The sequence below is a fragment of the Canis lupus genome, chromosome 37 (genome assembly GCF_003254725.2).
Source record: "Canis lupus dingo isolate Sandy chromosome 37, ASM325472v2, whole genome shotgun sequence".
NCBI lineage: Eukaryota > Metazoa > Chordata > Mammalia > Carnivora > Canidae > Canis > Canis lupus.
The window spans coordinates 20,229,186-20,245,863 of record NC_064279.1 but is presented as its reverse complement, the minus strand read 5'-3'; the positions used below and the strand labels follow the sequence as shown (position 1 = coordinate 20,245,863).

The 16,678-nt window shown below is 34.4% G+C and overlaps 1 protein-coding gene and 1 long non-coding RNA gene across 7 annotated transcripts in view; one reads left to right on the top strand and one right to left on the bottom strand.

The window, feature by feature from the left end:
• Nucleotides 1-16,678, top strand: part of ERBB4 (erb-b2 receptor tyrosine kinase 4) — a 1,110,465-nt gene that overhangs the window by 255,405 nt on the left and 838,382 nt on the right. The window lies entirely within an intron of this gene.
• LOC112656404 (uncharacterized) overlaps nucleotides 1-16,678 on the bottom strand; it is a 40,067-nt gene that overhangs the window by 13,049 nt on the left and 10,340 nt on the right. The window contains exon 2 of the long non-coding RNA XR_003134304.3: nucleotides 8,983-9,227. This is a non-coding gene — a long non-coding RNA (uncharacterized LOC112656404). The remainder of the gene's footprint in view (nucleotides 1-8,982; nucleotides 9,228-16,678) is intronic.

Sequence of the window (16,678 nt, the reverse complement as noted above, 5' to 3'; positions counted from 1 at the left end):
GTCGCCTATTATTATTGAAAAAGTATCTCACAAGTAAGAGGTCTTGCCTTATATGGAGCTCTTCTATTAATTACTTGTGTGCCCTAAGGAGCCTCTCTTCCCTCAGGTACAGAATCCATACTATTAAACAAGAAAGGTGATTTCTAGGAACTATTCCCACTGAAGTCTATAAATCCAGAATTTTTAATTTATATTGTAGATGCTAAATTTGCATTCTTTTCACTTAATAATGTTATATGGTAAAGACTACTACAATTATATCAAACAATGCCTGTAGTATTATGCATGTATGTATGCATTTGTATATATAAAGGTAGCTGGAAGGAATCTGGTCAGACTTACAGTGGTGATTTTGAGGGGGAGAGAGGAGGGGAATAAGGCTATGTGTGGATGTCAAAATAGACTTTGTTTTATTCTTCTTTCCCCTGCCTTTAAGATACACACACACACACACACACACACACACACGGCTTAAGTCATTTAAAAAATACAAGTATAGGAATAAAAAGGCTGAAACAGATGCTAATCTGATACAGTAAAAAGTAAGTATTTGCTATTTTCTCTTATAATTTTGAAAGACTGCTAATTAGATCATATGAATTGTGGCATTTTTATAATTAAGAAAATAGATATATGCTGGAGATAGGAGAGATATTTGCTTACTACGTAAATACTGCATTTTACTAGGCTGACAGAGTTAGTCTCAGTTAAATCTTATACAGAATTTGTATGATAGAGAATCTGGATGATATTCAAAACTCATTAATTGAAATTCTCATTTCAGGATGCCCTAATTTAGAGCTAGTCTCTCCAATTAAGTTTTTTTTGTTGTTTTAATCAAAGTACTCCTACTTGAGAAAAGTAAGGGAACAACAAAGCTGTAATATACTGTTACTTCCTTTCTTCCTTAAAACTTTGTTGTAGTAGTTAAATCCCTAGTTAGTGACTGCCCTTCCAATAGACTAAATTCTGCCCTCAAATACTCAGAACTCCCATTGGGCCCAATTCTGCTGTCCTCCTTCAGGCAAGAACTCCCTTTGAATTTAAATAGTCTCACTCAGGTACTATATTAATAGGCACCATAGATGCACAATGAAAGTCAGTAAAGGGGGGTTTTCTTGTGTAAGCATGGCTGACTCAGCATCTTGAGGTATTCCAACAAATAATCTGTTAAGAATTGGGGCAATTATAAATTTTCCATCAGATATTCACCAACTCAGAGAATTTCTCATGAATTTTTTCTATTCAGCTGAATGTAACTTCTGTTAATCAAAGTAACTACCAAGTATCCAAAGATACTCTAGCTACCACATTTTAAGAATCCAGGAGTTTTCTACTTAGAAAGGTTACCATCTATTAGATTGCCTTATGTCTAACTCTAAAGTAATCACAAAAACAATCCACCTTTGAAGGTGGATTTCCAAGTTAGTCGATTCTTTAAAAAAAAAAAAAAAGCACAAGTTTTTCAAATTAATATTAGTGGAAAGCAATATTTCAAACCACCCTCATTTTATTTAAAGTATATGTTGAATTAGGGATGTCGGGGTGGCTCAGTTGACATCTGCCTTCTGCTCAGATCATGGTCCCAGTGTCCTGGGATAGAGCCCTGGGTTAGACTTCCTGCTCAGCGGAGAGTCTACTTCTACCTCTCCCTCTATCCCTTCCCACCACTCATGCTCGCTTTCTCTCTCTCTCTCTCTCTCTCTTTCTCTCTCTCTCTCTCTCTCTCTCAAATTAATAAAATCTTTAAAAAGTTAAGTGATGAATTATATAGCAAGGGCAAAATTGGGGATTTGATAGTTTTTGTCTTCAGTTTCTTGCCTTTCCTTCACTATATTCTGCTCAGCTGTGCAGGAGGCTCCTTGGATTTCCCAAGGCTCTCAGCCTAGTGGCCCACTGAGGTCTCCAGCACTTTATCTTTCCTACTTTTCTATATAACATCTGCTTTTAGAAAAAAAAAAAAATCCTTCCATCTGATAACCCAGTAGAATAAATGAAATACAGATTGTACATATCTTTACTAGGGCTCCTCAAATCAAGACCTAGAAGAATCTATAAAGAGTTATAGTTAGGGTGACAGCGATAATACTATTAAGTTCATAGTTACTCAAACACACAGACATCTCCCTTACCTCATACAGAACCTTTATGATATTTTCTCTGCTTGAAACACTGTCTATCCTCATTTTGCTCTACTCTTGTCTTCTGTACCTTTAAATTATAGTTCATTGGTTGTAGGTGATTGAAATCTAGTTTAAACTAACCCAAACAAAGGGATTTTGTTGAATTACGAAAATAGGAAGTTTTTGGTCTTCAAGCACACATTGTTTTGGTCTTCAAGCACACATTGATCCAGGAGTGAGACCATGTCACTAGGACACTGTCTCACTGTTTTAGTGTCTCAACTCTGGTTTTCTCTCTTTGTGTTTTATTCTTGGTCAGACATTTCCTAATTTGTGGTTTAAAAAAGGGCTTAAAGCAGTTCTGTTCTCATATTATCTTTGTAGTTGTATTCTTACTGCAAAAATCATGTCTCTTGCCAGATAGCCCCCATCACTGTGAATAGGGATATTAGGTCATATCATTGACTAAGGGTGAATCATATGGTTACTCATAGCATAGGTAGGCAGAGGGATCAGTTTACAAGAATTCTTTAGAACAGATTCACTTTAAAAGCAAAATTTAAAAATCCATTAATAGGAAAAGGGTAAAAGGAAGAACATGTTGGAGAGGCAAAACTATGACCATTACTGTTCATGATAGAGCTTATCAAAAGTTGTAACTACGGCCAATTGAATTTAAATTTTAAAAAGTTGTAACTATATATGGGTTTTGGCTGTCTTCTTTACTGTAGTTCTATGGGAAATAGGGATTGTTCAGTACTATAGATCCAGTGCCTATTTCAATTTATTACTTGTATTAAGAGGTCAGTAAATACTTACTTCTGTAATTGACTCATTTAATCTTAAATACTTTCTTCATTTTAAAAGAGGCAACTGGGGAACCCTGGGTGGCTCAGCGGTTTAGCACTTACCTTTAGCCCAGGGTGCGAGGCTGGAGTCTTGGGATCGAGTCCCACATCAGGCTCCCTGCATGGAGCCTGCTTCTCCCTCTGCCTGTGTCTCTGCCTCTCTCTCTGTGTCTCTCATGAATAAATAAATAAAATATTTAAAAAATAAAATAAATAAAAAAAATAAAAGAGGCAGCTGAGGCTCACACAGGTTATATAAGCCATCTATTGAGATTATATGTTCTGACTTGGTATAGCATACAGGCTTTTTTTTATAGTGTTACTTTTATAAATGTTATAGGTAGTATAGAAATCTATGTGTATTTAGGAACTTTCATGTATTTAGTAACTTTCAATTGTCTTTAACATACTTATTATGAATCACTTATGTTTTTCCTCGGTCCACTTAAAATGTTTGCACAGCTTTAAAAACTAATTTCCTTTGAGTTAGTTACATTTTATAGTGATGATGTTAATATTTGAGAAAAGTTTTAGTAAACAACAAGAACCAAAGTAATACTAGTAGTTGCCTATTTGGAGAACAAGTAACACTAAACTAATATGTACCTTTCCCTTGGAAATTTTGGTCTCAATCCAATTTGAAATCATTATGAGGGAACAACAAAAAGGGCCAGCATGGAACTTAGGTTTGTTATTATGAATTATTTGAATATATCAAAGCTGAATAAAAATGTCCCTTAATACTATGAAATGGGTAGAAAGATAAGCAATCATGTCAAACTCATACACATAATATATGACAAAGCTATTGAACCAAATGGAAACATACATAGAAAGAATTAAGGAGCCTATCATCCAAGAAAATTGGTTTTACGTACACTCCTATGTTGTTTTGAGCCTGAATATTCAGGCCTTTGGATTTATGTCATTTCTACTTCAGAAGCTACATATTAGAAGTATGGGGTGGGTATTGATGCAAAGTCTTACATTGTAAATCCATTTCTGATGCTCAGTTGTTTTGTAATTTTTGTGCTATTAAAAAATAGCAAAACATTTAGTTTAAGTACTTAACTGAATTTTCTTTTGTACTTATTATAACAAGCTAAATGTCTGTTAATGATTATTCACTATACATTCCATATATTTGTCAAAATCATTTCCATGATTGTTTAGATTTTTAATCTAGGTTGACTCTATAACTAGTATTCAAGACCATACATATTTTGATGCCTACACAAATAGCTGTGGCTTAATGCCTAATCCATTACCTATTCAGTCTTCTCATGGATTTTTGTCATCTTGGTGAAAAAAAAAAAAAAAACACCATGTGAAGTTATTAACAATTTTGGCTATGGTCTCTTTTGGAATGTTTGTTGTCCTTAGAGACTCACAGCAGGCAAAAAATCACAGGCCCCTTCAACAACCTGTGCTTTCCTGAAATATTGGCTTTGACAAGACTGCAGGGGTGAGAAATAATTTTGTGCATGAGGGTTTGCACTTCATGGGTGTCTTTCTGAGTTTATTACCAGGAGGAAATGGAAAGAAAGCCATTCTCACCCTTACCTTAAACCAATAATTATGTGACCATGGTGCTGAATGATTGACTCAGCTTTAGAAAAAGTCTATACTGAGCCCTCTTAGATAGCAACCAGGACCTGGAACTGATCTGTGATTGAGTATATTGATGTAAATATCAGCAGCTCTGATAATTGGCTACCTTGTCTTTTTAGAACTTCTATCTCTTACATCTCATTTTTCTTGTTTTGGTCTATCAAGTTAGATCCATGTTGTGAGAGGAGCTGGACTGTCTCTGATGCTACTATCTAGTTGCTATTAAGTGTGCTACATCTCAGGATGCTATGTCTTACTCCTCTTCAGAACACTCATCAGGAGACACCAACGCTTGTTGAAATTCTGCACTGTTGTTTAATATTAAAAAAAGAAAAAAAAAAAAATAAAAAAAAATAAAAAAAAAAAAAAAAATAAAAAAAGAGCTCTTTCCAGAAGGATCTGCAAGCTATCCTGATCTTTGTAAACACCTTCACGCAGTCTTTTGAAAATAATGTGGTCAGCTTATCAAGGGGAAAATAAACTAAAGGGAGAAAAATACATATTTAACATTTAGTTGTAAGTAACTTCTTTTTTTCCAAAGACAAGAAACAAGTAATGTTTATGTATGTTTTGCTGTGGAATACAGAGGTTGAAAGATACTCATATACTCTGTCAAATACTTTGAAAATGTGAGCTGCTAAGCTTAAAGCAGACAGAATATTTGAAGTAGACCACAAATTGAAATGCCCCAGAAATCTTTTATCAATTGGGCCTTATGTTCACTCTTGTAATAAAGAGGCTTTTGGAGTTTATATGCCACAGTCTAATAGGTGACTGTTTAATGGGATTTACATTCACTCAAACAAAATTAGGCTGGTAAAAGACAATGCAACATGCTGTAATGTAAATGGACTGACGGCAGAATTAAATGTTTGTGGAAACAGGGCAGCAGATCTATCAAGAGCTAATTAGACAGAGAGTTCAGAGGCAGGCTTGGAAGTAAACAGTATCAACAAAGAAAGAAAGAGAGCAAGAATGGAGGGGAAAAAAAGACCTTTTGTGAAGGGAAGAAAAGGAACTATACAAAAGTTATTTAATTAGAAACTCAGATGGAGTCTCTCCCATGAGAAAAACTTACATTGTTATCTGAACCTGTTGATAATATTAAGTTGAATAATAGCTTTGATAAATTATCGGGTGTCCAAGTAGTTCTTTGTTGTAATTGGTGTTTGAATATTTGGCTTTAATAGTACCCTCTTCATATGGTAAGTTTCTTAGCTACGTTCGCTTCATCCAGGAAAAAAAATAAAAGTTTTTTTGAAGTTTATCTTTTAAGTTCTTGTAACAGAAAGAATAACATTGAGACAAAGTTAGAAGTTTGGGCCTTTAGTAAGGAAGGATGAAGGGCAAAATTGCCAATAAACAAAAATAAAGAATAACAAGTTTGGATTTGAGTTTTAATTAGCATGTGAGCAAATAATATTAATTTTTAAAACTTCCATTTTTTTGGTAAACAAACTTTTTTCTGTAGTATTTAACTATAGTCTCTCAGCTGAGCCATTATATAGGGAAAAGAATCCAGTCTTTGGTATAGCAGAGAAATTGCTTTGATGAAATAAATCAGGATCTATATGCTTGATATTTAAAGTAATAGAGCTTGATTACTTGATTCACTTTCTAAATCTCAAATTCAGCATTTAAATTAGCATTGCATAAATCATTTTCCATTAAAAAAAGAATTTAATGAATATTTCAGGGTTTAAAATTGTTTTCATGAAGTATAAGGGTGGTGTATATCTTGTTTTGCATGAAACCAGAAGTAAATCAGATACACCTCAAGATATTTGCATTCTGCTAAGAATACATTTTAATTACAATCTTTCAATTTGTTGAGAATTTCTCTCTACTTCACACTCTATTGTAAGTATAAAGTGTGCTAATATATGTGAAAGTGCTATGAAAACGGTAGAATACTGTTCACATTATGTGATATGATATCATTCACAGAAAATATTTAAGCATTTATGAAATACTGTTGTTATGCTGATGGGCATATGGATTTTCAAATGACAAATGTTATATTGAGTAATTAAACCCAGTAGTTCAAGTCAGTCTGATTGCCTTTTTGCCTCCTGTACTACACAAATAAGAATTGTTCTGTGGACATGTTCTAGATTGTTTGTGGTTTGGTTAATCCGTGAAATCCATGATCTGTATTACTGTCAGTAGTTAATGCCCTGAGATTGCTTTATTCTTTAATGAAAAGATCAGTAAGATTAGGATTGTTTTGTCCTTGCCATGGAAATAGACCAAGTACGAATGCCCAGTTTCTCTTGGTGGAGTTCCAATCTGTCTCTGACCCAGAAATATAGGTGGTATTTGGCAGTTGGTCTACCCACTTGTGACAAAGACATCTATCTCGCCTGTTTATAAAAGAGAGAAACTGGATTGGGTCAATTTTAACAGTAGGTGCTTTTTTGCTTCTAAACATTCTAAACTTGTAAGGCAGCATCCTCTTAACTTTCAGGGGTACTGCCAGTGTTTCTGAATCTTGGCTAATTATCAGAATCACCTGGGGAGCCACTTAAAAATACAAATTCCCAGGCGCCTTCCCTGGAGATTCTGATTCAGTGGGTCTGGGGTGCAGCCAGAAAAATCTCAAGTGACTCTAATGATTGGAGAAGTTAGCCAAGTTGGGAAAACACTCACGGAATGGAATAAAATGTATTCCATTTACTTTGGTTCCTAATGAATAACAAATATATGCTTTACCCTTACTTGTCCTTCAAATGTTTCTTAAATAAATGTGATGGACAGACTCAAGGTATGTATGTGACTACATACTCGCTACAGCATCTCCCAGAGCCTGTATTCTCCCAGAATAATTTAGGGTGATAATACCACATCGACAGGACATTGTGATGTGAAAGAGAGAAAAAGAAAGTGCTTTCCAGAGTTCAAAGTGCTGCATTAACATTGATGGCTATTAACAGCTGTGAGTGATATTTGGGAGATAGTTTCCAGTCCCAGCTATGTCACTGAGTTGCTTTGTAACCAAGCTTACAGTCACTTTAGCTTTTGGAATTTCATTTCCCCTATCTGTAAAACGAAGGGATTGGAAAACAAAACAAAACAAAACAAAATGAAATGAAACAAAATAAGCCTGAAGTCATGCCAGATTAATCTTTTATAGGAACAGCATCAAGTTATATAACACAGTCCAAATGGTAGCATAGTCAACATCAGGGCTCTTTAGTGACCATCAGTGAACATTTTGATTACCTGAAAGTTTGGGCATTTTCTTAAATGGAAGTTCTAAATGATTCACTGTAAGTTTGGGTATGACATCAAATGATTCTTAAATATATTTTTACACCATGGTGCACAGTGCATGCATGTATAATATGATTTTTTAGACATGTAGTTCTATAAATTCATCATAAATTCATCATGTGCTCAGTGGGATACATTTTGTAGTCTGTGTTAGACAATTGATTTTATTATAGCTCTTTATACCACATTGAAGCAGAGCTGTATAAATTACTCTTGTTGCTGTTTACCAGGCCTAAATTCTGTGATGCCACACATATAGGCACAGAATTTAAATGAACAGAAAGATACTATTTGAGCAATGATGGAAAAATGATATACTAATTTCAGCTCTGTGGTATTTAATGAACCACATAATGTGCCATAGAGACTTCAGAGCTTTAACTGCAGAAATTCTCTAGAAACAATGCACTGCCTTGTAAGGAGAGGACAAGATGGCACAGAGCTGAAAGAAACCAGAGTGATCCAGATGGCTGGAGCACGGGGAGCTTGAGCAAGTGATAGAAATGAAATGGGTAAGTCTGACTAATACAAACAAAAAATTTTTAAGAATGTATGATTACAGAGGAAGCAATGGTGAGATGAGTAAATTCCATTTCCCAAATATCTATATTTGTCTGGGTCTTGCATTCCTTTAGAAGGAAATCTTTAGTCTGATAAGATTTTACATCTTCAGAGAAAATTTTTCACTTTTTGTGTGCCTTTTAAACTATACACGAAATCCTATAACATCTCATAATTACATTTTCCAGATGTTGTAATTCACGTACAGCTTTAAATATTATGGGGAGAGGGAGGCAAGTTTGCCAGGATCTTTTAACAAAAATCAGTTAAATTATATTCAGAAAACTAGCAAACTAAGGAGAAAAGACGATTGAGATCTATGACTCTTTGCACTGATTTTCAAAATTACAACTATGTTTTTTTAGAACAAGAAAAATGAGGGGCAATGATACTACTTAAAGGGGAGAACAGTTTTAGTAAATTCCTAAAGGAACACAATTTTCCCCCTTTGTTATTCCCATTTTCACCCTCAATTTCATTGTTTGAGTGTCAAGCGAGTTTAGAGTACAGAACTGAGTATCAAGTTCAACAACCCATTCTGATTCTTTGAATAGTAAGACATGTACCTTCTCAGGCCCCGGTTTCTGATCCTGAAATGAAAGCTTTGAATGAGTAGATTTTCAAGACCCCTCCTCATTCTAATAATTTCCAAGTCTTTAGTCCATCTTTCAGTTTAATTCCATTCAGTATGCTTTCTGCATGTTTTTCCACTGTGCTTTGCTTCTTACTGCATCTAATTGCATTGTTCTGGAATCAACTCAGATGAATAAAGTTATCTGACGGCGACATTCCAGATGGAAAATGTTGCTCGCTTCAGAAAAAAAGAAAAAAAAATATATATAAAGAAAATATTTAAGACATGTTTAGGAACAACTGCTTTTAAGTTTAAAAAGTAGTCAAACCTTGTCCTAATCTATTATTAAAAATTTCTGATATTGAATATTGACTTTCTCACACATGTCACTAAGGAAAACTATTTATGAATCATTCCATTCCTCATTAAACTTCCAGCATGTGTTAAACATTTTTGGTATCTTTTCCTTATACATTTATAGTAAATTAACTATTCCAGGGGGGACACCAGGTACCCTAATATAAGGGACCTCGTTTTTGACAGACTTATTTCCATGTCTTACCTTAGAATATGTTGTTTGCTATAAGAACAAATTAGTGAACATGTGCTCCTAGTAAAAATTGGCTGTATATCCAACAACTACTTTTGTGAAAGCAAACTAGAAGCCTAGTATTTAAACAGGTAACGAGGTACACCTTTCATTGTTTATTCAGTCTTGTGTTGGCATCACATGGTGATTTGACCTTATTTTTATTTTTATTTATTTTTTTAAAGATTTTATTTATTTATTCATGAGAGACACACTCAGAGAGAGGCAGAGACACAGGCAGAGGGAGAAGCAGACTCTATGTAGGGAGCCCAATGTGGGACTTGATCCCAGGATCCCGGGATCATACCCTGAGCTGAAGGCAGATGCTCAACCAATGAGCCACCCAGGCGTCCCTATTTTTATCTTTTTTACTTGACCTTATTTTATTTTCCATCTTCTGAGGGAGATTTTCAAGTTCTCTTTTAAAAAAAATTCTTTCCATTGTAATTACAGAGACCAAAATTATTTAGATGTTGTTTGATCTTTGTTAAAAATGAATAAGTTCTGTTAGGAGAAACATTCTTTTCTAAAACTTTAGAATATAATCACATTTCTCTTTTGCAATTAAGCATTTTTAGCCTATTCATGTAAGGACTTTTTAAATCCTTTCTTAGATTAAAGTATTGTCCTTAATTTAAATACTCTCTCTAGAAACTAATGACCTGTACATTCATGAGATTACAATTTAATTTTAAAGGAAAAAGTTTGCATTTCAACACAAACAATAAAAATGATTAAGTTTCACCAACTTTTGAAAGTAAAGTAAGCCTCTTACATTGGCATATTTGTCGAGGGAGGATGATCTCATACATACTTTGATTAATTAGGAAAACAAAAGTTATCTCATAAAATTAATATGAAGACAGAGAGAGAAATTGATAGGATGAGGATGAACAGCAATAAGATATCATGGTCATAGAATTAGCCTTTGAATCATTATGAACACTTACTGCTTTGATGATAATTATGAGATAAATGTGCAGCTGATTTTCTTTAATAAAACAGGATGATTAAGTTACAGAATTATGAAATATGAGCTATATCTCTCCTTTCAGCCTCTCTCCACATTGCCATCACAAATAGAAACCAGCAATGGTCTGTTATTTGCATGAAGTTTTAATATTTTCTTTATGGAATTTTAATAATCCAAATATATAAATTTAAATGGAGAGTTGAAAGATTTAGGTAAGTTTGGCAGCAAATGTTAAATCTGATGTTTTATAGAACTTTAAGTTATTATCTGCAAAAGCTCTAGAAAGCAAAAGAAACTAAGTTTAAGTGGTGACATTGAGCGTAGAGAAAATCTTATTATCCCACTCTCTTCTACCCTTATTCTAACTTATTATTACTTTAAAAATATTGGTTTAATAATTCAAGTTATGTTGCATTAAAATGTACACAAATTCACATTAAATGAGCTATGTTTAATTGTTCTGATATCCTTAGTATGAAAATCCTTTCCTTGCAAAGGTGTGAATTTTTTTTTTTTTTTGTAATGTTTTATTTATTTATTCATGAGAGACAGAGAGAGGCAGAGGAGAAACAGGCAGAGGGAGAAGCAGACTCCATGCAGGGAGCCCGACGTGGTCTCCAGGATCATGCCCTGGACTGAAGGCGGCGCTAAACCGCTGAACCACCTGGGCTGCCCAAAAGGTGTGAATTTTATAATCTGCAGGGTATATACAATGTATATGTAGAAGAAATTTTTATGATCCCCGAAGTATAGTTATATCCTTTATCTCTGACATAGATCCTATTGAATAGAGTTCTGGAATCTAAATTTTCTGAATGGGTATGAATGTCAATTGTTTTTTAAAAGTGAACAATTATGGGAGGAAGTGATGCAACTCAACACCTTTTTTTTCCCCAAATATCGAAATATTAATTTTATTAATTTCGACTTTTTTTAAAGTAAAGGTTGTTTTTTTACTTCTGTTGTAAAAGAACAGCTGCCAAATATGCCTAACTTTTAATTCTTTTGTTTTAAGGCATAGTAAAAAAATATAAAACTTGTTCTGTATGATTTGCTGATTTCAGCTAGGCTGTGCTTTTGCGTAGATGAAATATGAAATGATAAAGAAGCAGAATTTAGATGTACAAAGCCATTTTGTTACTGATGTGGCCTAAATCAGTCAGGTCTATTTGACCCAATATGGTTTTTCTTTGTACAACTGTGCTGCTTTTACCCCTCACTGAAAAGTCCATAAGGCTTTCATTGTATAAAAATAGAATTGTATCCATCCATCTCCATTTTAGTAGAAGTATAAATTCAATTATATTTGATAAAGTTAAAAGGAAATCTTCAAATTGTCCATTACACAAAAATAAAATAAAAGGCCCTTGTGCTGACTAGTTGGCCCATGAACAGAAATAAAATGTCACTTATATTTTGGCAATATCTATAGATTGTAGTACTACTATTTTTTACAGGTTGGATTTTATATAGTAGAATAGACAAAATTCCAACAGAAACAAACCATTTTGTTCCCCTCTGTATTTCTTGTTGCAATGTTTGAAATAAAAAATGGTAATGGCCTAAGAAGGTATGTCATATTAACAACATTAATGGCAACTGCCTAAAAAGTCTGAGATTTAAAAAAAAAAAAGGAATGATCAATAATGGATTATTGTGTTGCTAATTTTATCATAATGAAGTCCTTAGTGAAGAATAGTCATCAGATTTTTCAATTTGTCACTATTAATAGCACAATGATATAAAAGTGTATATTTTCCAAAATATATTTTGAAGCAGAACAGCCATTACTCCTCTGTTTATTAATTAGTACAGTTCATTCAATAAGCTACTCTTCTTTCATCCATTGGTATATATTTATTAAGCCCCTACAATGTTTTGTTCTAGATATTGGGTCTATATTGGCATGTGAAGGTGAGCAGGAAAGACAAGGGACCTTGAGACTAGGGAGGAAAAGCAAGTAATAAACACATAGGCAATACACAAGAAACCTCCATATAGTGGTAAGTCTTTTTGATGGGGAGACCAGAGAAGACCTTTCTGTGGAGGTGATGGATGAACTGAGACCTCAAGAACAGGAAGCAGCCAACCATAAAAAGATCTGGTGATTTATTGGGACCAAAATATTTCAGATTTTGCATTAGGCCCTGGAAACGCAATGAGGAATAAAATGAGACAATGCCCTCAAGGAGCTCACAATGAATAATTTCTGCTTACTTTTTTTGGGTTGGGATCATTTAGGATCCATCGTATTCACAAAGTCTCATTAGTTCAATAAACATGCATTAAAAATATTAAATGCATAAACTGGCATCAGTTTAAAACTTGGCATTTACTATTACCCTTCTCACATATATGACTTATTAACATGATGTATGATTTTATGTCTTACTTATCAAGGATGCTTTAGGTTCATAGTACTGGAAATACTTCTCTTGGTCTTTTTAGTTAGAGTGGTATTGCAGTCCACTGCCCTTAAATCTGTCTGCTAACTTACTTCTAATATACCTCATTCCCTCTTGCTTGCTGACTATTCTCTCACGTGATAAATAACTCTGCCTTATCAAGGTCAGTTGGAAAGGCCCCTTTTACATATCTCATAAATTTTAGCCAGGTGCCACTGATGTGAGATTAATGTAATGGCACCATGGCAAGCACTCAAGCTTGTCTTAATTATGCTAAGGTTGCTGGTTCACCGTTTCTCTTCATCTGTCTCCTGCTTTAGGGAACACTAAACACTATGTCATTAGATTGTCTGTTCCACAACATTGGCTCTTTGCATTTACAAAGTCATCAGATGGCTTATGACATAGCTTTTCTAAGAAATTAAATTAAACAAATAGTGAAAACAAAAATTAGGGGTAAAGTGCCTGAAAAAGAGAAGGTTTTGAATTGTAATCAGAAGAGGGGAAAAAAAAATCCTCTGTGTTCCATAGTGATTGTCCACTGAGCAATGAGTTATTCACCTGATCACAAAGAACATTTTGGCTCTGGGTGATCTCAGGTATGAATAATTATGAGGTTCCTTTACTTTTAAGAATGAAGACTCCTCGTGTGTGCTATTGGCCATGATCCATGTGCACATTCTCAGAAACCTTTCTCCCTAACCTCCCTTCCCTTTGTGAATGACTAGTTTCCAGGGGGAAGCTATCTCCAAGCCATATGTCCTACATGGGTGTTTAATTACCTCATCTATTTTTGCTTAAAATCCCCATCTACATTCCAGAAGGCATTCTAGCTTAGTCTCTTGTTGAATTGGGAATAAACACAGTTCACTGCCCTGGTTTTTCAAATTTGTGATGATTTGTTTTGATTCTGCTCTCCAGATATTAATATGCTTTTTATGAGGGAACATATAGCTAAATTGTCATCTTCCCTTAATTTCTTAATTTGAGTAAAAATCCTTTTTTAAATGGCTACTATGTTCCAAGGGCTCTGCTCAATCATGGTTAGACAAATGAATATAAAATAGTGGAACTCAAGATACCTGAGATAATGATAATTGTTTGTAAGTGATGAAATAACTTGAGAATAATGCTTTGATTAATTATATGGACCCTGGAACCACATTTCTTAGGTTTAAATCCTGCCCCCACCATTTTCCTAGTTATATGACCTCTGACAAGTTAGTTCACTTTTTCATGCTTCATTTCCTCATCTTTAAAATATGAATAATAATACTACTGACCTCCTGACATTATTTTAAGGACACTAGAAGAACGTAAAAGCATATGGGTCAATGGTTGATTCATATTGAATGCTATTGCAGGGTGTTTCCTATTACTATCTGAACTCTTCTTAGGCCACTAGTTCACAATGTACTTCTTGTGTTTGCTTTTGCAAACATTTTATTTTTTTATTTTATTTTATTTTTTAAAATTTTTATTTATTTATGATAGAGAGAGAGAGAGAGGCAGAGACACAGGCAGAGGGAGAAGCAGGCTCCATGCACCGGAAGCCCGATGTGGGATTCGATCCCCGGTCTCCAGGATCGCGCCCTGGGCCAAAGGCAGGCGCCAAACCGCTGCACCACCCAGGGTTCCCTTTTGCAAACATTTTAAACCTTAGAATTCAAAAACTCTGCGTGTCAAATATGTAGCATTACATATTTGCTATTTATTTTACAAAAGAATGAGAGATAACTATAAGAATAGGTAAAATAAGAACACCAACTGGTTAATAAAAACAGTTTAATATGTCATATGATAGTCTTACAACTAGGTAAAAAACTAATACTAAGAAATAAAACTTTCTCACATTTCTGTAATATCAGCCCCTGAGCAATGAATCTCGAGTGGAGAGTTCTGTATTTTCTTTTTCTTTCCAGAAAAGGTAAAGGAATCCCATGAAGGAATACTGTGTTGGTTAGGAAATCCACATATGTAAAGTTGTAATGATCCTCACTGTTTTTTATTTTATTTTATTTTATTTTATTTTTAATTTTTTATTTATTTATGATACTCAACACAGAGAGAGAGAGAGAGAGAGAGAGAGAGAGAGAGAGAGAGAGGCAGAGACATAGGCAGAGGGAGAAGCAGGCTCCATGCACTGGGAACCCGATGTGGGATTCGATCCCGGGTCTCCAGGATCGCGCCCTGGGCCAAAGGCAGGCGCCAAACTGCTGCGCCACCCAGGGATCCCCGATCCTCACTGTTTAGTGAATATATGTAAATATTTCAATGAGCAGTGTGTACATATTTGTATAATATATGTAGACTGGCTTAGCTTGCCAAGTAAGTCAAATGTATAGCTTTTATGTTTGAGGCCTTTATTTAATAATTTAGAAAGCATATATATTTGATAGCAGAGTTATAAATAATAATGTTATTTTCAAATCTCATATTTTTGAAAGATATCTTGAATTCTAAGTTCAATGGACTTTTAGCTTAGCTTCATATAGAGAAGTGGAAAATATTAATCTATAATTCTAAAAATTTGGAATTCTTTCTACCCAACCAAAAAAAGTTGATCTCATATTAAAGGGTAGTGAATCAAATTTTAAAACTTTAATTACCAATGTCATTTGTGGTGATGACTGCAAGCTGGCCCATCTGTCAACCCATGTATTCCTGGTACTTTAACCCAGCAAACGTTTTTTCTTACCTTGAAGAAAGTCTGGTGCTGGCCAGGTGACTCTCCTCCAACCTGAGACTACAGATGGAAGAGATGACCCTAAGATTCTATAAGAGAGATAGCATAGGATTTGGGGGTTCCACTTCTCTGGGCATGGAAGTGACCCTGTCACATCCACTGACAATTCATTGACCACAACTTAATCATATCCCACCTCTAACTTTATGGAATAGTGAAAAACAAAGTCTTCTTGTGTGCCTAGAAGAGGAAAAAGGTGTAGGATTTGCTGAACACTTGGGATCGATTCATGATCCGTTACTGTTTTTTCCTTTTATTAAAATTTTATATTAATTCCAGAATAGTTAGCATACAGTGTTATATTAGTTTCAAGTGTATAATACAGTGATTCAACAATTCCATATATACACCACTCAGTGCTTCCTATTTTTTAATTTTAAAATGATACGGATACTGTATCTGTATGTCATAATCAAATTCAGTACTTTTTTGGCAAAGTGTGTGTGTGTGTACAAATATTTATGTGTATTAGTATTTATGATTGAACATTGCAAAAAAGGTAAAATCCTTTAATTTATGTTACCAATTGATATTTTTCATATGTTATTCAGTTGTGTTTAATTGACAAATATAATTATACATTCAGAAAATTTAACTCTGGTGATCTACACAATGTTCTCATCAGTTTTCTCAAATGTATTCTTGCTTTAAGAATTCTTTTCTTGAGGGATGCCTGGGTGGCTCAGCGGTTGAGCGCTCCTGCCTTTGGCTCAGGGTGTGATCCCAGTTCGGGGATCCAGTCCCACCCACATCAGGCTCCCTGTGATGAGCCTACTTCTCCCTCTGCCTTGTCTCTGCCTCTCCCTCTCTCTGTGTATCTCATGAATAAATAAATTAAATCTTTAAAATTTTTTTTTCTTGGAAGCTTCTTCTTGCCTTTAAAATTTTTTTTCCCAGGAAAAGTAGAGATGTTATTATATTACTTAAAACAAATATTTCAGTGTCTTCTATTGTATACCTCATTAATGCATACCA